The 19,899-nt window shown below is 48.7% G+C and overlaps 1 protein-coding gene across 2 annotated transcripts in view; it reads right to left on the bottom strand.

The window, feature by feature from the left end:
- Positions 1 to 18,077, bottom strand: part of me2 (malic enzyme 2, NAD(+)-dependent, mitochondrial) — a 171,058-nt gene extending 152,981 nt beyond the window's left edge. For both annotated transcript variants that reach the window (XM_072497417.1, XM_072497416.1), the window contains exon 1: positions 17,918 to 18,077. The gene's annotated coding sequence lies outside the window, so the exon portion shown is untranslated. The remainder of the gene's footprint in view (positions 1 to 17,917) is intronic.
- Positions 18,078 to 19,899: the final 1,822 nt, after the last annotated feature.

Consider the following 19,899-nt stretch of genomic DNA (forward strand, 5'->3'; position numbering starts at 1 on the left):
GAGTGAGCTGTTTGTGATGCACCCTGGGGAACAGAGCAGGGGAATAGATGATTTGCCGCTGAGGAGAGTAACAAGGGATTTTCGGTACCTAGGGATCCAGATAGCCAGGAACTGGGGAACCTTGCATAAGCTTAATTTAGGAAGATTGGTGGAGCAGATGGAAGAGGATTTTAGGAGATGGGACATGGTGCCCCTGTCACTGGCGGGCAGGGTGCAGGCGGTCAAAATGGTGGTCCTTCCGCGATTTCTTTTTGTGTTCCAGTGCCTCCCTGTGATGATTACCAAGGCTGTTTTCAAAAAAGTGGATAAGAGCGTTATGAGCTTTGTGTGGGCTGGGAAGACCCCAAGAGTGAAGAGGGGGTTTCTGCAGCGTAGCAGGGATAGGGGGGGACTGGCTTAAGCGACTATTATTGGGCCGCCAATATATCAATGGTATGCAAGTGGATGGGGGAAGGGGAGGGAGCGGCGTGGAAAAGACTAGAGATGGCGTCCTGTAGGGGAACCTGCCTGCACGCATCAGCCTTTACCGTTCTCCCCGAAAAAGTACACCACAAGTCCAGTGGTGGTGGCAACACTGAAAATTTGGGGGCAGTGGAGACGACATAAGGGAGTGACGGGTGCCTCAGTGTGGTCCCCGATAAGGAACAACCATAGGTTCGTCCCGGGAAGGATAGATGGGAGATTTAAATCTTGGCAGCGAGCAGGAATTGAGAAATTGAAGGACTTGTTCTTAGACGGGACGTTCGCGAGTCTGGGAGCACTGACAGAAAAATATGGGTTGCCACCTGGGAATGCATTTCCCTATATGCAAGTGAGGGCATTTGCGAGGCAACAGGTGAGGGAATTTCCGCAGCTCCCGACGCAAGAGATCCAGGACAGAGTGATTTTGGTGGCATGGGTGGGTGATGGTAGGGTGTCAGATATATATAGGGAAATGAGAGACGAGGGGGAGACGATGGTTGAGGAGCTGAAGGGAAAATGGGAGGAGGAGCTGGGGGAAGAGATTGAGGAGGGGCTGTGGGCAGATGCCCTAAGTAGGATAAACTCTTTGTCCTCGTGTGCCAGGCTCAGCCTGATACAACTCAAGGTTCTACACAGGGCGTATATGACGGGAGCAAGGCTGAGTAGATTTTTTGGAGTGGAGGATAGGTGCGGGAGATGCGCGGGAAGCCCGGCGAACCACACCCACATGTTTTGGTCATGTCCGGTATTGCATGGGTTCTGGGTGGGTGTGGCAAAAGTGATTTCAAAGGTGGTGGGGGTCCGGGTCGAACCAGGCTGGGGGTTGGCTATATTTGGGGTTGCAGATGAGCCGGGAGTGCAGGAGGCGAGAGAGGCCAATGTTTTGGCCTTTGCGTCCCTAGTAGCCCGGCGAAGGATTCTACTTATGTGGAAAGAAGCGAAATCCCCGGGCGTGGAGGCCTGGATAAACGACATGGCAGGGTTTATAAAATTGGAGCGGATAAAGTACGCACTAAGAGGTTCGGCTCAAGGGTTCACCAGGCGGTGGCAACCGTTCCTTGACTACCTCGCAGAACGATAAGGGAAATGGAGAAGGTAGCAGCAGCAACCCGGGGAGGGGGTGGGGGGGGGGCCATGCGGGCCCTCAGGGGTTTCCTATAGTTGTTTGTATATTAGTTATTTATACTGGCGTGTGGGACTTTACTGTCTTGGAGAGTTATTATTTTGTTGTTGGCAGTTGCCGTTTAGTTAACATATTATTTATTTGTTTAAAAAAAACGGTCAGTATTATTTATATTGTTTTAAAGTTGTAAAAAGGGAAAAATCCTGTACTGTTCTTGTTTGACCGAAAAAAAATTTGAATAAAATATATTTTTAAAAATAAAATAAAATAAATAGGAGTCTAATGTAGGAGTCCTTGTTTTCAAGATGCTCTAGGGATGAGTGTAGGGCCAGGGAAATGGTGTCTGATGTGGACCGGTTGCAGCGGTATGCGAATTGCAGTGGATCAAGGCGTTCTGGGAGTATGGAGGTGATGCGCTTCATGATCAACCTCTCGAAGCACTTCATTACGACTGAAGTCAGGGCCGCTGGTCGGTAGTCATTGAGGCACGTTGCCTGGTTCTTCTTTGGTACCGGTATGATGGTGGTCTTCTTGAAGCAGGTGGGGACCTCGGAGTGGAGTAGGGACAGGTTAAAGATGTCCGTGAATACCTCTGCCAGCTGGTCCGCACAGGCTCCGAGTGCACGACCAGGGATCCCGTCTGGACCCATCGCCTTCCGAGGGTTCACTTTTAGGAAGGCCAATCTGACTTCGGAAGCCGTGATGGTGGGTATGGGTGAATTATGGGCTGCTGGGGCACTCGCCAGCGGATTGTTGGTTACCTGCTCGAACCGAGCATAGAATGCATTGAGTTCATCGGGGAGGGGTGCGCTGCTGCCAGAGATACTGTTCGGCTTCGCTTTGTAGCCCGTTATGTTGTTTAGTCCTTGCCACAACCGCCGAGAGTCTGTCTGTGACTCTAGCTTGGTTTGATATTCTCTCTTGGCATTCCAGATGGCTTTGCGGAGTTCGTACCTGGATTTCTTGTATAGGTCAGGGTCGTCTGCCTTGAACGCCTCAGATCTATCCTTCAGTAGGGAGTCAACCTCGCGATTGAGCCATGGTTTCCGGTTGGGGAACGCACGTACTGCTTTCTTTGGCACGCAGTCGTCCACACATTTGCTGATGAAGTCTGTGAAGTTGGTCGCTGAGTTCTTAAATATGGACCAGTCCACTGTCTCTAAGCAGTCACGCAAGAGCTCTTCTGTCTCCTCGGACCAGCACTGCACAACCTTCTTAGCTGGATTCTCCCGCTTGAGTTTCTGCTTGTATGCCGGGAGAAGGAGCACCATCTTATGGTCTGATTTCCCAAAGTGCGGTCGGGGGATGGAACAGTAGGCGCCCTTGATTTTTGAGTAGCAGTGGTCAAGAGTGTTGTCGCCCCTGGTGCGACAGGAGATGTGCCGGTGGAATTTTGACAGTTCACTCGAGGTTGGCCTTGTTGAAGTCTCCGGCCACGATGAACAAGGCCTCCGGGTGTTCTGTTTCGTAGTTGTTTATTACTGTGTATAGTTCGTCCAGCGCCTTCCTCACTACTGCCTGGGGTGGGATGTAGACCGCTGTGATAATGGCTGAAGTGAACTCACGTGGAAGATAATAATTTGGAACTCTCTTCCTGAAAAGGTGTGAAAGCAGAGTCTTGAATATTTTTAAGGCAGAGGTGGATCGATTCTTGGTGAGCAAGGGGGTGAAAGGTTATCAGGGGTGGGCAGGATGCAGATTGGAGGTTACCATCAGATCGGAAAAGAGCCTATGGATTGGCGGAGCAGACCTGAAGTGCCAAATGGCCAGTGCTCTTTGTTTGTATGTGGTCGAGAGTTCATGCTCTACCTACAACTTGAGCACTTAACTTCAGCTGATACTTCAGTGCATTATTGGAAATGCGGTTTTCAAATTTGATGCTAAAATCTGCCGACTCATTCAAGTGAGCATAAAAGATTCAGTGCTCAGTGTCCTGACGTACAAATATCTTCATCCAACACTACAAAACAGATTAGGTGGTCACCAGTGTAATCGGTGAACACAGAGAATAATGGCATAGAAACTGTTTGTTAGCCTGGTCATATTCAATAGTTGTCTTTTGGGGTCTCTCTTGTTTAACATCTTCATAAATAATCTGGGACTAAGAGTCATCCAGATAAGTGTCTGAAATAGGTCCAACAGCGAGACAACACAAGAGCAAAGGAGTGGTCAAAAGTACAGCTGGGTACCATCAACATACATACAACATGCATATTGAGGGGAGGGGGTCATGAGATGTGAGCACGGGAGCGCTGCATTTTCGCAACCTCTGGCTCTGCTCATCTTTTAGTCTGTCTTTTCATCCTGGTGCACATTTTGTATTTGTTTTTTCTTGGTGTACATAGCTTGTGCGATGTCCCGAGAAGTGTTTGGCTGGTGTCTCTACATGAAAGAGCCGAGATAAAATACTTAAATGCTTATTTATTCGTAGTGGCTGGAGTGGGGCCCTACTTTCAGTGACACCCCGCCCTGGCGGTGGTGTGTGTATTGACGGATGATGGCTGCCAACGAAGCTGTTGCTCTGGCTGAAATTCCTGACTCTGCGGTACAGGTCGTCAGGGCTCAATTCCAAGAGTTGTGTAATACTTTTGTGGAGGCAATGGAGGCACACAAAGATGCTTTTGCAATAGAGAGAGCACTGTCTCTAATGAGGGACCACCTCTGTATGGTCGAGATCCTGCTGCATCCACCTTGACGGATCCAGAAGAGAGGGCAGAGGACTGGGAGGGGTACACCGCTAAACCCTGATGCGAGGCGTTGGAAGAATTCCCAAGTGAGTTTGAGAATTGGTTGCCATGTCTCGGTGACCTTGATTTGGAGGTTGGGTGCATTATATCAGATTCAATGGAGCAAAATATATCCTGTTTTCGAGGCCCGGAGTCAATTTGATCTGCCAATCATTGATCCTGTTCTGGATGCTCGTGGTGAGGTGTTAAGAGACGGTTGAACTACCAGAGTCATCCCGCCGGCTGAGGCCTAGGCTGTAGACCGCCTGGGTGTTGGTGAGACGGCATGGTGGAAGTATTGGCGTCTCGTGTTTCAATCGTTGGAATTCTTGAACAACCCATCCTGAAGAGTGCTCGTCGATCCGGTTTTATCCTTGGCCTTTGCTTTCTCTGTGCATCAGGGAACTGCCCTACAACTCAGTTGTTATCCTGGACATTGCTCCCTGTTCATCATGTTGTTTTTGGCTTGATGTTGTCGTTTTCTTTCCCTGCAGGGAATTGTGTAGCATGGGTGTGATGGCCTGTACCATTGGTTATCATGATTGGGCGGCACGGTAGCACAGTAGTTAGCACAGTTGCTTCACAGCACCAGGGACCCAGCTTGGGTCACTGTCTGTGTGGAGTCTGCACGTTCTCCCCATGTCTGCGTGGGTTTCCCCCTCGGGTTTCCTCCCACAAGTCCCGAAAAGACGTGAATTGGACATTCTTAATTCTCCCTCGGTGTACCCGAACAGGCGCCGTAGTGTGACGACTAGGGGATTTTCATAGTAAATTCATTGCAGTGTTAATGTAAGCCTACTTGTGACACAAATAAAGATTATTATTAGCAAGTCCAAGACAAACGTTGAATGCAGGATTTGTGCAGTTTCAATCCTAAATGTATTGGCACCTATAATGTTCGAAATATCCTTGTTGTGCGGAGGGAGTGTTCCTTGTTGTCTTGTTTGGAGGGAGGATGAGCAGAGTCTGACCGGGTGAGGGGTGGAAGGTAGGGGTTGGTTTGGTTAGTTCGTCCTCGCTGTGGTTGAGGATTGTCCCCTCAGTTAGAGCTAATCAGTTTTCGGCATTTCTTCTTTCTGTTGGTTTTTTTGTTTGAGAATCCGTGCTTTTATCCTTCTTCGGCCCGGGCAGACTTCTGGTTTTCCTGGGGGGGACTGGGTTCTGTTCGACTCATTTCCTCTGGGTCAAGTTTGTCTTTTGTCCGAGTAGGGTCTCTCTCTTTGGCTGTTTTCAAGATATTGGAACTAAGAGAGTCTGCTCCACTTTTGGAGCAGGCTGTCGAGGAGGTGGTTTCCATGGTTGAGGATTAGGAATGAGGGCGGGCTTGCATATCCTTCTCTTTTTAAAAATAAATTTAGAATACCCAATTCAGGACTTCCGGGTGCGGCGATGACCAGCTGAGTCGCACGTTTCGGCAGCTCCCGGTGAAACGGAGCTCTTGATAGGAGCCCCAACGGCAATTTTGACGGCTAAAAACACCGTGCGGTAAACCAGAAGGGAATCCCCCCTGCATACGGATGAAAAAAGGAGGAGAAAGTGGCCGGATTACAGTGGATCCTTTAGAACAGCGGCAAGGAAGGCAAGCAAAAACCAAGATGGCGTCGGAAGGTGGCAGTTTAACATGGGGCCCTGAACAACAAGAGTTCTTGAAATGCTGTGTGGAAGAGCTCAAAAAGGAAAAGAAGAAAGAGCTGTTGGCCCCGATACTACAGGCGATCGAAGGGCGAAAGGAAGAACAAAAGACCCAGGAGCGGGAGCTTCGGGTCGTGAAGGCAAAGGCAGCCGAGAACGAGGACGACATACAGGGCCTGGTGGTGAAGACGGAGATGCATGAGGCACATCAGAAACGATGTGTGGAAAGGTTGGAGGCACTGGAGAACAATGCAAGGAGGAACAACCTGAGGATTCTTGGTCTTCCTGAAGGTGCGGAGGAAGCAGACGTCGGGGCATATGTGAGCACGATGCTGCACTCGTTAATGGGAGCGGAGGCCCCGGCGGGTCCGTTGGAGGTGGAGGGAGCATACCGAGTGATGGCGCGAGGACCGAGAGCAGGAGAAATTCCCAGAGCCATAGTGGTGAGATTCCTCCGTTTTAAGGATAGAGAAATGGTCCTTAGATGGGCAAAGAAAACTCGGAGCAGTAAATGGGAGAACGCGGTGATCCGCGTTTATCAAGACTGGAGTGCGGAGGTGGCGAGAAGGAGGGCGAGCTTTAATCGGGCCAAGGCGGTGCTTCAAAAAAAGAAGATAAAATTTGGAATGCTGCAACCGGCAAGACTGTGGGTTACATATCGAGGGAGGCACCACTACTTTGAGACGGCGGATGAAGCATGGACTTTTATTGTGGAAGAAAAACTGGAATGAGCGGGTTATTAAAAAGAACGTTTGAACAAAGTGGTGGGGCGAATGTGGGGGGCGAAGAGGGGGGAAAGAGGAGTTTTATGTACTAATCCTGCGATGTGGTAACTTTTCTCTCTTCCACAGGTGGTGATGGGGGGAGGAGGGGAGGTGGAGGAGATGGGGCGTTGGCCATTGGGGGCGGGGCCAAGGGAGAAGCGCGGGCTTGGTTCCCGTGCTATGATAATCATGGCGGGAATAGAGAAGCAGGAAGGAGGGGGCGTCGCACGGTGCGAGCCGAGGTCACGGGGGGAAGCCGAGGTCGGCCAGAGTTTGCTGACTTCTGGGAGCAACATGGGGGGAGTAATTACGCTAGCGGGGGATCTAGCGGGGGGTGGTGGGAGGGGGGAATTACTGGGTTGCTGCTGCTGGGGAAAGGGGGGAGCTGGTATGGGAGGGGATGGGCGGGGGGGGCACCGCCTGGGGGAGATACAGCTGCGTGGGAACCGGGTGAGGAGCTGGAAAAAGGGGATGGCTAATCGACAAGGGGGGGGTAGGAAGCCCCCCAACCCGGCTGATCACGTGGAACGTGAGAGGGCTGAACGGGCCGATAAAGAGGGCACGGGTACTCGCACACCTTAAGAAACTTAAGGCAGATGTGGTTATGTTACAGGAAACGCACCTGAAACTGATAGACCAGGTTAGGCTACGCAAAGGATGGGTGGGGCAGGTGTTCCATTCGGGGCTAGATGCGAAAAACAGGGGGGTGGCTATATTAGTGGGGAAGCAGGTAATGTTCGAGGCAAAGACTATAGTGGCGGATAACGGGGCAGATACGTGATGGTGAGTGGCAAACTACAGGGGGAGACGGTGGTTTTGGTAAACGTATATGCCCCGAACTGGGATGATGCCAATTTTATGAGGCGGATGCTAGGACGCATTCCGGACCTAGAGATGGGAAAGCTGATAATGGGGGGAGATTTTAATACGGTGTTGGAACCAGGGCTGGATAGGTCGAAGTCCAGGACTGGAAGGAGGCCGGCAGCAGCCAAGGTACTTAAAGATTTTATGGAGCAGATGGGAGGTGTAGACCCGTGGAGATTTAGCAGACCTAGGAGTAAGGAGTTCTCGTTTTTCTCCTATGTCCATAAAGTCTACTCGCGAATAGACTTTTTTGTGCTGGGAAGGGCGTTGATCCCGAAGGTGAGGGGAACGGAGTATACGGCTATAGCCATTTCGGATCACGCTCCACACTGGGTAGACTTGGAGATAGGGGAGGAAACAGGAGGGCGCCCACCCTGGAGAATGGACATGGGACTAATGGCAGATGAGGGGGGGTGTCTAAGGGTGAGGGGGTGCATTGAAAAGTACTTGGAACTCAATGATAATGGGGAGGTCCAGGTGGGAGTGGTCTGGGAGGCGTTGAAGGCGGTGGTTAGAGGGGAGCTGATATCAATAAGGGCACATAAAGGGAAGCAGGAGAGTAAGGAACGGGAGCGGTTGCTGCAAGAACTTTTGAGGGTGGACAGACAATATGCGGAAGCACCGGAGGAGGGACTGTACAGGGAAAGGCAAAGGCTACATGTAGAATTTGACTTGCTGACTACGGGCACTGCAGAGGCACAATGGAGGAAGGCACAGGGTGTACAGTACGAATATGGAGAGAAGGCGAGCAGGTTGCTGGCACACCAATTGAGGAAAAGGGGAGCAGCGAGGGAAATAGGGGGAGTGAGGGATGAGGAAGGAGAGATGGAGCGGGGAGCGGAGAGAGTGAATGGAGTGTTCAAGACATTTTATAAAAAATTATATGAAGCTCAACCCCCGGATGGGAGGGAGAGAATGATGGGCTTCTTGGATCGGCTGAAATTTCCCAAGGTGGAAGAGCAGGAAAGGGTGGGACTGGGAGCACAGATCGAGGTAGAAGAAGTGGTGAAAGGAATTAGGAGCATGCAGGCGGGAAAGGCCCCGGGACCGGATGGATTCCCAGTCGAATTCTATAGAAAATATGTGGACTTGCTCGCCCCGGTATTGACGAGGACCTTTAATGAGGCAAAGGAAAGGGGACAACTGCCCCCGACTATGTCTGAAGCAACGATATCGCTGCTCTTAAAGGAAAAGGGCCCGCTACAATGCGGGTCCTATAGACCTATTTCCCTCCTAAATGTAGATGCCAAGATCCTGGCCAAGGTAATGGCAATGAGAATAGAGGAATGTGTCCCGGGGGTGGTCCACGAGGACCAAACTGGGTTTGTGAAGGGGAGACAGCTGAACACGAATATACGGAGGCTGTTAGGGGTAATGATGATGGCCCCACCAGAGGGAGAAACGGAGATAGTAGTGGCGATGGATGCCGAGAAAGCATTTGATAGAGTGGAGTGGGATTATTTGTGGGAGGTGTTGAGGAGATTTGGTTTTGGAGAGAGGTATGTTAGATGGGTGCAGCTGTTGTATCGGGCCCCAGTGGCGAGCGTGGTCACGAATGGACGGGGATCTGCATATTTTCGGCTCCATAGAGGGACAAGGCAGGGATGCCCTCTGTCCCCATTATTGTTTGCACTGGCGATTGAGCCCCTGGTGATAGCGTTGAGGGGTTCCAAGAAGTGGAGGGGAGTACTTAGAGGAGGAGAAGAGCACCGGGTATCTTTGTATGCGGACGATTTGCTACTATACGTGGCAGACCCGGCGGAGGGGATGCCAGAAATAATGCGGATACTTGGGGAGTTTGGGGATTTTTCAGGGTATAAATTGAACATGGGGAAAAGTGAGTTGTTTGTGGTGCATCCAGGGGAGCAGAGTAGAGAAATAGAGGACCTACCGTTGAGGAAGGTAACAAGGGACTTTCGTTACCTGGGGATCCAGATAGCCAAGAATTGGGGCACATTGCATAGGTTAAATTTAACGCGGTTGGTGGAACAAATGGAGGAGGATTTCAAGAGATGGGATATGGTATCCCTGTCAATGGCAGGGAGGGTGCAGGCGGTTAAGATGGTGGTCCTCCCGAGATTCCTCTTTGTGTTTCAGTGCCTCCCGGTGGTGATCACGAAGGCTTTTTTTAAAAGGATTGAAAAGAGCATCATGGGTTTTGTGTGGGCCGGGAAGACCCCGAGAGTGAGGAAGGGATTCTTACAGCGTAGCAGGGATAGGGGGGGCTGGCACTACCGAGCCTAAGTGAATATTATTGGGCCGCTAATATTTCAATGGTGAGTAAGGGGATGGGAGAGGAGGAGGGAGCGGCGTGGAAGAGATTAGAGAGGGCGTCCTGTAGGGGGACTAGCCTACAGGCTATGGTGACAGCCCCATTGCCGTTCTCACCGAGGAACTACACCACAAGCCCGGTGGTGGTGGCTACACTGAAGATTTGGGGACAGTGGAGACGGCATAGGGGAAAGACTGGAGCCTTGGGGGGGTCCCCGATAAGAAACAACCATAGGTTTGCCCCGGGGGGAATGGATGGGGGATATGGAATGTGGCAAAGAGCAGGAATAACGCAACTGAAAGATCTGTTTGTGGATGGGAAGTTCGCGAGTCTGGGAGCGCTGACCGAGAAATATGGGTTGCCCCAAGGGAATGCATTCAGGTATATGCAACTGAGGGCTTTTGGGAGGCAACAGGTGAGGGAATTCCCGCAGCCCCCGACACAAGAGGTGCAGGACAGAGTGATCTCAAAGACATGGGTGGGGGATGGTAAGGTGTCAGATATATATAGGGAAATGAGGGACGAAGGGGAGACTATGGTAGATGAACTAAAAGGGAAATGGGAAGAAGAGCTGGGGGAGGAGATCGAGGAGGGGCTGTGGGCAGATGCCCTAAGCAGGGTAAACTCGTCGTCCTCGTGTGCCAGGCTAAGCCTGGTTCAGTTTAAGGTATTACACAGGGCGCATATGACTGGAGCACGGCTCAGTAAATTTTTGGGGGTGGAGGATAGGTGTGCGAGGTGCTCGAGAAGCCCAGCGAATCATACCCATATGTTTTGGTCATGCCCGGCACTACAGGGGTTTTGGATGGGGGTGACAAAGGTGCTTTCAAAAGTAGTGGGGGTCCGGGTCGAACCAAGCTGGGGGTTGGCTATATTTGAGGTTGCACAAGAGCCGGGAGTGCAGGAGGCGAGAGAGGCCGATGTTTTGGCCTTTGCATCCCTAGTAGCCCGGCACAGGATATTGCTAATGTGGAAAGAAGCCAAGCCCCCGGGGGTGGAGACCTGGATAAATGACATGGCAGGGTTTATAAAGCTAGAGCGGATTAAGTTCGTTCTAAGGGGGTCGGCTCAAGGGTTCACCAGGCGGTGGCAACCGTTCGTCGGATACTTCGCAGAAAGATAGATGGAATGGAAAAAAGAAGGCAGCAGCCCAGGATCGGGGGGGGGGGGGGGGGGGGGGGGGGGAGTGGAGGAGGAGGAACCAGAAGGACTCTCAGGGTTGTTAATATATACTGTATAATATGTATAGGTCGTTGCGACAGATAGTTATATATTGGACTGTTAAATTATATTTTTGGAGAGTGTTACTTGTGATAAGGCAGTTGCCAATTAGGGTTAGTTTTCATTTTTGTTATTTATTATTTATTCATTTTTTGTTTATAAAATAGGTCATTGTTATTTGTGTTGTTATAATATTGTGTAAAGGATGCACAATGTACTGTGTTGGTTGACCAAAAATTTTCAATAAAATATTTATAAAAAAAAAAGAAAACCCAATTCATTTTTTCCAATTAAGGGGAAATTTAGCGTGGCTAATCCACTTATCCTGCACATCGTTTTGGGTTGTGGGGGCAAAACCCACGCAAACACGGGGAGAATGTGCAAACTCCACACAGACAGTGACCCAGAGCCGGGATCGAACCTGGGACCTCGGTGCCATGAGGCCACAGTGCTAACCCACTGCGCCACAGTGCTGCCCTTGCATATCCTTCTCTAATCGATCGAGGGTCCATTGGAGGGAGCATGGAAGTGCAGAGTTTGGCATCCGGGTGGCTGGAGATTTTGGGATGGGCTGGGTGCTATGCCTCATAGACATGCTACATATTGTTCCTTGGTTAGGAGTGGTGCCCCCTTGTTGTTTGGATGGCTGGCTCTCCTCTTCCTTGACCAGCATCAGTTGGTTGCTTGAGAAGTTGAGCGTCTGGGTCGGTTGCCAATTTTCTGTCACCCGTGCAATTAGTTCTGATGGTTCTTGCTCTTTTTTTCTTTTTCTCTCTTTTCTGAGAGACCCCAGAATGATCCTTCCGCAGTATCCCTCACTTTGCACTTGCTTTCCCCCTGAGCTACTCGAGGTGAAGTTTTGCTTTGACATTGTAGAAGGTGGTTGGATCTCTGTGCTCTGGCTGATTAGGGAGGGTGTTATTTGCTTGGTGGTCAGGTGGCTTATTCCCTTTTAGTTGCTGGGCACTTCCTGTGTGCTATGGATCTGGATCCGGTAGACAGCTCTGGTCTTCGCTTTTTTTCTTTTTCTCTGGGAGGCCCTGGGTCTGAGAATAACTTGGACCTGTTGCTGTAAGTCCTCTCTTAGAACATATGACTACAAAATTATGATGTCTGTTTTATCCTGGGCCTGGACTGTTTGTAGTGTACAAATGTAATCCTCTCTTAGTGCTGGGGTAATCGTGAATATCCTTTTGTTTTCTTTGCTATGATGTTGACTGTATCTTGCACTGGTGACTTTTATGTTTTTCTTTTGCTTTGTTGCAATATATGCAAAAATTTTAAAATATTTTTTTTAAAACATACATGTTGAACCTGTCATGCTTTCAGACAGTGCCACCAAGGTGCAGCATGTGAGAAACTAGAGGGGACCAAGAATTAAAGAATAGTACAGAGGTTAATGGCTATGGAATTAGGGGGAGGATAGCAAACTGGGTTAGAAGGGAGAATACAGGAGATGGTATTGGTGCTCCAGTGTTCAGTTCTATAGATACTACTGTCCACTGTCTAGATCAATGATCTAAAATCATTTTTGAAATAGAATAAGCTGTTAATTAATTAGAAGACCTAAGGGAGTTGCAAAAAAATTTTGATAAGATGGGGGAAATGGGTTAAAAGTGGGAAATAGAATGTGTGAAGTAATGCAAGGCGATGCTATGGAATCAATTTTTGCGGTAATTTTACAAAATAAAATTCAGAGTTGGCTGGTAATGGACTCCATTACATAAGATAGCCTGCCAACTTTGAGTCTGTCTCCAAAATGGCAATTCAGTGAGTATTTGAGAGAGAGAGCACGAGAGCTGCAACTTAAAAAGTTCATCCAGAATTTGGATCACATTTTGAAATGACAGCATAGCTCCATTTTATATGTTAGTCATTTTAAAACGGCTAGATAGCTTTACAATAGTTATTAGAATATCTATAGTAACCTGAGATTCATTTAATATAGGGGTTAGCGGACAAAGGCTAACCAATGAGCAACCAATCTCGCTAGAGGCAACTGTAGAGCAGATTTCTATTTTCATCAGCACAGCACAGAAAGAACAGTATCTTCTGGTGACAAAGCAAACTGAGGTTCCACAGAGAAAGCCAATGCAGAATATCACATGTTGATCAGTTTTGCATTTAATGTAGCATAACTCCAGTTATAAAATTATGAGATTCCATTAATTTACTCGCGTCAATATCCTACTCTCCTTTGCATTATTTAGGTAAATGAATTAAATGTTTCAGCCGGTCTTGTATATCTGGATTCTGCTTACCAACCAATGTTAGAAGACTTGCATTTATTCAATGCTTTCAGAAAAATAGTTCCACAGACCTACTTAGAGTTCCATCGCCAGGATGGACACTAAAAATCCACTTCTTGCAGCAATCACCAGATCAGTCACCTTACTTCAGCTTAAGCGGAATAAACATACAAACGGCAAAAACCAATTGCCACGGAAATCGAGATTCATGATTCCACAGAGGGTTTCTAGCAAAGTGAAGCATCTTCCAGAAAGTTAAACTCATGTTGACTTATACAATTAGCGCAAAACAAAAATAAATACAGAAAATGCTGGAAATACTCAGGTCAGGCATCATTTGTCAAGTGAGAGACAAAGTTTGTATTTCAGGTTAATGATCTTTCAAGTCAGAAATACGACAAGTTTTAAGCAAGTACATAGGTAAGAAAAATAGGTTTGGATGGGGTGAGGAAAGAGAACAAAAGGGAAGGCTGAGAGAGCGGAAGGCAGGACAGATTAAGTATCAAAAGGCATGATGGTAAAGGGATAAGTATAGAAATAAAAGCTGGGTCCATTAGGTTTCCAAGTGGGAATAGCAGAATGCCCAGGGCTCTGTCTGAAAGTAAATTGGGGGCAGTGCTGATGATCTAAAATTGCTGAACTCAACATTCAATCGGGAAAGTAGAGTGTCCAATCAAAAGATGGGATACTGTTCCTCAGGCTTACACTGAACTTCATTAGAAGTGTACCAGGTTGAGAACAGAGAGGGCAGAATAGAAGTGAGGCAGAGAATTAAATGACAGGTGACCAGAAGCTCAGGGTCAAGCTCGCAGATTGAACTGGTGTGTTCTGCAATGTGGTCACCTGATTTGCGTTTGGCCACCCAATGTGGAGAAGGTTGTCTCTTAAGCTCAAAATACAGGACACTGAATTGAAAGAACTGTTTCAACTGGAAGAAGAGTGGGAGGCCCCAAACAATAAATTAGGTAAAAAGGCAAATGATGCATCTCCTGCACTAGCATGGGAAGAATCTGGGTTTTAGGATGATTAAGCAGTGGGCCAGGGAGAGTCCCTTTGACATTCTGTAAAAGCCGGGGTGGTGATGTGTCAGTGGTCGCATAACAATGAAGGTAGCACAAATGGCAGATGATGAACTGTTGAATGTGAAGGCTAGCAGTGTGGATAGCAAGAACAAGAGGAAGCCATCATGGCCTTTGGCAGGGGGGAGAAAGGGGTGAGAGTAGAAGTGCGGGGAATGGAACAGACACCTTTGGAGGTCTTCTCAACCACAGTGGTAGAGAAACCTCAGTTGAGGAACAAAGACATATTAGAACCACTGGTTTGGAAGGTGGCATCTTCAGAACAGAAATGAAGAAACTAAGATAACGGAACAGAGTTATTACAGGAAACAGGGTAGGAGATGTACTCAAGGTGGATGCAGAAGCTTATAATGGATATTGGCTAATAGCCTTTTCCCAGAAATGGATACAGGGAAGTTGAGAATGGAAAGGGAAGAGACAAAGATGGACCATGTGAAAGAGGAAAGAATGGAAATCGTGGCAAAGATTATTCAATTTTCTGTTTTGGGATGAGAGCAGAAAACAGCACTGATGCATTCATCAATGTACCAGAAAAAAAAGGCGAGGAAGATAACCTGCATAGGATTGCAATAAAGAACGTTCCACATAGCCCACAAAAAAGGTAGGCATGAAAGTTCCCAAAGCAACATCTTTCATTTGGAAGGAGTGAAGTTATTCAATGGAAGAACAAGTTCAGCCAAATAGAGGTGGTGGTGGATTGACACTAGTTGAGCCTCTGTTCAGAGGGCCCTCAGGCTGGCCTGGTAGGGGATGAAGGCGTTGAGCAATTTGACATCCCTGATGAAAAGGAGACAGTAAGAAACAGGAAGTTGGAAATTGTTGAAGCAGCCCAGAGTGTCAGCTGAATCGCAGATTATAGATGAGCCAAGGGAGGATAAAAATAGGTCTGTGATTCAAACGAAAATCAGTTCTGTCGGGCAAGAACATGCTGAAACAGTGGGTCCACCAGGGCAGTGTGGCATGTGCATCTTGGGAACAAGGTAGAAGCAGGTTGTTCGAGGATCGAGTAACTGTGAGGTTAGAGGCGTAGAGGGGAAAGTCGCCAAAGATGATGTGAGGTCAGAGACAGTCTTGGAAACAATGTCTTGTTGTTCAGTGGTGGCTGGAGAATGGAGATATTCGAAAATTGGCATCCAACCTCAGAGAGATCAGTTTACTCAATTATAACAGCACCACTCTGGTCAGCACATTTATTGACAAGCAGGTGTTGGAACTCTTGAAATAAGCACACAAAATCCTGAAAATATCCGGGTCAGGCAAATCCTTGGAGAAAAAAATAGAACCAACATTTCACGTTGCTGACGTTGCATCATGTTTGATTGACAATGTGGGGTTGGACCTGAAACAATAGAATGCATCAAGTTCAAAGGGAGACTGGTTAGAGCGAGTGAGAGGAGCAGAGAAATTGAGATGGGCATTGTCATGCCAGCAGTTTTCAGTGAAAAGAGTGCGATAGGCTAAAAGGCAAGATGGACGGGTCCAGGTGACACACAAATTCTGAGAGCGGGGCTTTCTGGGCAGAGTAAGGAAACTCCTGTCTAAAGACATGAATACAAAATTAAACTGAACAACACAAGCTATATAAATACTGTGGCTGCAAATTCTGTCCTCTATTTACAAAGCACAAGTTAGGAGTAATATGGAGTACTCTCCACTTGCCTGGATGAAACATTTGAGAAGCTTGACACCATCCAGGATGAAGAACCCTGCGTGATTGGCAACCCATCCACCACTTTAAAAATTCACTCCCTAACCACCATGCACATTGGAAGTTATATACCATCCATAAGATGCACTGAAGCAATTTGCCAAGGTTTCTTCGCCAGCACCTTCCAAACCCATGGCCTCTCACCTAGAAGGGCAAGGGCAGCAGACATGAGAACACTACCACCTGTAAGTTCCCCTCTCAAACCACACATGATCCTGACTTGAAACTATATTGTCGATCCTTCAACGCTGAGTCAAAAACTGGGATTTCTTGCCAACAGCACTGTGGCTTTACCTACCACATGGACTGCAGCGGTTCTAGAAAATGTCTTTCCACCACCTTCACATGGGTAATTAGGAATGGACAACAAATGCTACCCCTGCCAGTGAAGCCCACATCTCAGCAAAGAATCAGAAAAGGACTGTTAGATTGCTTTTCTAACATCCATTCTTGGATGAGTCTATATGGAACATTGCAATGAGTGAATCCATTGTCGCAGCCCTCCTTCACAAATTCCGATTCCTCGCCACTGATCCCATCTACTCCACAGACTGTTGTTCTATACTGAACCATACGATTCAAAACCTTGGTGTCCAATTTGACCCTATGCTTAGTTTCTGACCCGTATCCTCCACTTCTGAAACATTGTTATGTGTCTGCTCTAGCTGTAACTTAGCTGCTGCTGAAACTATCTGCTTTTGTTATCTCCAGAATTGACTATTTCAATAGACTGATCTCCCAACTCCAAACCTCCTCCACAAACATAAGCTAAGTCAAAACTTTCTACTACCGTATTCTAACTTGCACCATCCCACTCGCCCATCACCCAGGTGTAAAAAACCCTGTGAGGAACATATCAGCCATGATTGAATGGTGGAGCAGACTCAATGGGTCGAATAGAACATAGAATGGCCTAATTCTGCTCCTATGTCTTATGGTCTTAAAATTGAAAGAGGAAAAACTCAGCATCACACCAAGCCCAAAATTCACTGAGTGGATGCGTACGGTGATGAAGCTAAAACCTTCGCTAAGGACTGGTCAATCAGAGTCAAACAGTTTAGAGCAAAAACTTATAATAACAAAAGCTGAGATTCTAAGAAGGCAAGGAGTCAGAGGAAAATAAAGAAGGATTCAGAGGGGCGTTGTTTTCCAACTTTTGTTGAAGCTTGCCATTTCTGACACTTTCATGTGAAAGCACCTGATGAGGCAAAGCGCCAAAGTGAAGCAGGGGATGAAATGCAACTGCGGACCGGGACAGCTTTGAAACAGAGAGCTGGAACATGGCATTCGGCTTGGAGGCCACAAGAAGGTCAAATTATCTTAAGAGATATCCATAACCATTGGTGGGTGTGAAGCCTGACGGGTGGGATTTCGATTGAAATCCACGTGGAAAAAGTCAAGAGCCGGCGACGGCCAAGTTTCAATCAAGCTGAAGGAGGTGGGAAACATGAACGAGCGAGGCAGAGATCGAGTCAGCGGGAGGTACATGGACTTCTTCGAGCTGGGCTCTCCGCTGGAAGAGGCTGGGCTCTGCTGGAAAAGAGAGGGTGAATTAAACGCGCGAACGCCAGCTGCAAAGGCAAACACCGCGGCTAACCGATCAGCAAATCTCCCACTGTGTCAGGACCGGTCCAATCTCACCCTCGGCAGCCCCAGGGGAGAGGACACACCGCACCGTCCAGCAGGCAGACTAGACTCCGCCATCAGGAGAGCCCCTCCACTTGCTCCCCATCCTCTGAGATTCGGACTTCCACCAGCCGTCGCTCACGGGTCCATCCCGGAACTTTATCTGAGCGCCACCCGGGGATATAACTTACCGCGACACCAATGCCTCACGGCACGATCTCCGCAGCCGGCTCCGGGTCCCCTCCCCGCTAACCCCCGCCAAGCTAATGCCGCCTCCACCGGCCTCGGGGTCGCGCGAACCGCTGACGCGGGCCAAGAAGCCGATCAATGGCTGCTGATTGACAATCGGTCGCGCCCAATAGGAACCGGAGAACCCCCCCCCCCCCCCCAGAGCGCGCGGCAAGGCCGTGACGGCACAGAGGGACCGCATTCGACCCATTGATGGTGCTCATTGCCAGGGGGAGGGTCACAAACTGGGGACTGCGCGGAAGGACGGCCGCTCAGCCCCTCGTGGCTGCTGCTGGCTCCCCAAACGAGCAATGCAAGGTACCCAGTGCCACCATCCCCTAACCTAGAAGGAAACAAAACAGTAAAACTTAGCACTGCCACAGACTGCTCGTGTATACCTTGAAGTGGAGATGTCGGCGTTGGACTGGGGTGAGCACAGTAAGAAGTCTTACAACACCAGGTTAAAGTCCAACAGGTTTGTTTCGATGTCACTAGCTTAGTGACATCGAAACAAACCTGTTGGACTTTAACCTGGTGTTGTAAGACTTCTTACCGTGTATACCTTAAAATGGAACTCCAGTATAGACCAGTACCAGTCGTTTTTCCCCCTTCTGGTCGGCCTTCTTTCCCACCCTGCGCATATCTCCTCTTCAGATAATCATAATACCATAAGACCATAATACCATAAGACATAGAAGCAAAACAGTTAAAAGGGTTGGGTTGAAATGGATGCTTCAGGGGAACTTTGTGCAATTTTTTTTCTGTGTCTGTATGGGAAGGACTGAAGAGTGCCTGTTATTTCTTATCTCTTTTTTTTCCTGTTTAACTTGAATTGTGCTATTGTGGGGGTTGTTTATGACTTGTATAGAGTGTTTACTTAAGTAGGGCTGATCTGGGGAAGTGGTGAACTGGGAACAATCGGTGGGAGACGGGCTGGAGCCGAGGCTGGGAGCCCCAGGCTAGCTGAGTGCAGCTAGTCAATGGGAGTCGAGGTGGGGGTGTCCATATAGTTAGATTAGGGCAGGGGTTAGGTGATAGGAGGGTGTTGCTAGGGGGGGGGGGGGAAGTTGTTCTGCTGACGGGGATGGAAACTGGGCATGGTAACAGTGAGGAGGTCATGGGTGGAGCCGGCCAGGGGGCGGGCCAGAGGAAGTACGACACCGTAACAGCCTCCCCAAACAGGCGCCGGAATGTGGCGACTTGGGGCTTTTCACAGTAACTTCATTTGAAGCCTACTTGTGACAAGCGATTTTCATTTAATTTTCATTTAATTTCACATGGCTGGGGGGCTGGCCAAGGAAAGGGGCTGGCTGATCGGCAAAGGGGGGGGGCGAAGTGCCCCCCAACCAGGCTGATCACCTGGAACGTTAGAAGGTTAAACGGGCCAGTGAAGAGGGCGCATGTGTTTGCGCATCTGCGGGTTCTGAAGGCGGACATAGTCTTGTTGCAGGAGATGCATCTGAAAATGGCAACCAGGTTAGGTTAAGGAAGGGCTGGGTCAGTCAGGTCTTTCATTCGGGGCTTGATTCTAAGACGAGGGGGGTTGCGATCCTGATTAATAAAAGGGTACAATTTGAGGCAGAGGGCACAGTCGTGGATGGGGGTAGCAGGTTCGTTATGGTGAGAGATAAGCTCAAAGGGGTGAGAGTAGTCCTGGTCAGTGTGTATGCCTCTAATTGGGACGACGTGGATTTTATTAGGAGGATGCTAGGGAAGATCCCCGATTTGGATTTGCGTAAGTTGTTCATGGGCGGGGGCTTTAATACGGTCCTGGACCCGAGCCTGGACCAGTCATGTTCAAGAACGGACAGGTGGACAGCGATGACAAAGGAACTGAGAGGGTTCATGGAGCAAATGGGGGGAGCAGATCCGTGGAGATTTAGCCAGCCGACGGCGAGGGAGTTCTCGTACTACTCCCACATCCACAAGCTGTATTCCCGAATTG

Source organism: Scyliorhinus torazame, chromosome 3, assembly GCF_047496885.1.
Source record: "Scyliorhinus torazame isolate Kashiwa2021f chromosome 3, sScyTor2.1, whole genome shotgun sequence".
NCBI lineage: Eukaryota > Metazoa > Chordata > Chondrichthyes > Carcharhiniformes > Scyliorhinidae > Scyliorhinus > Scyliorhinus torazame.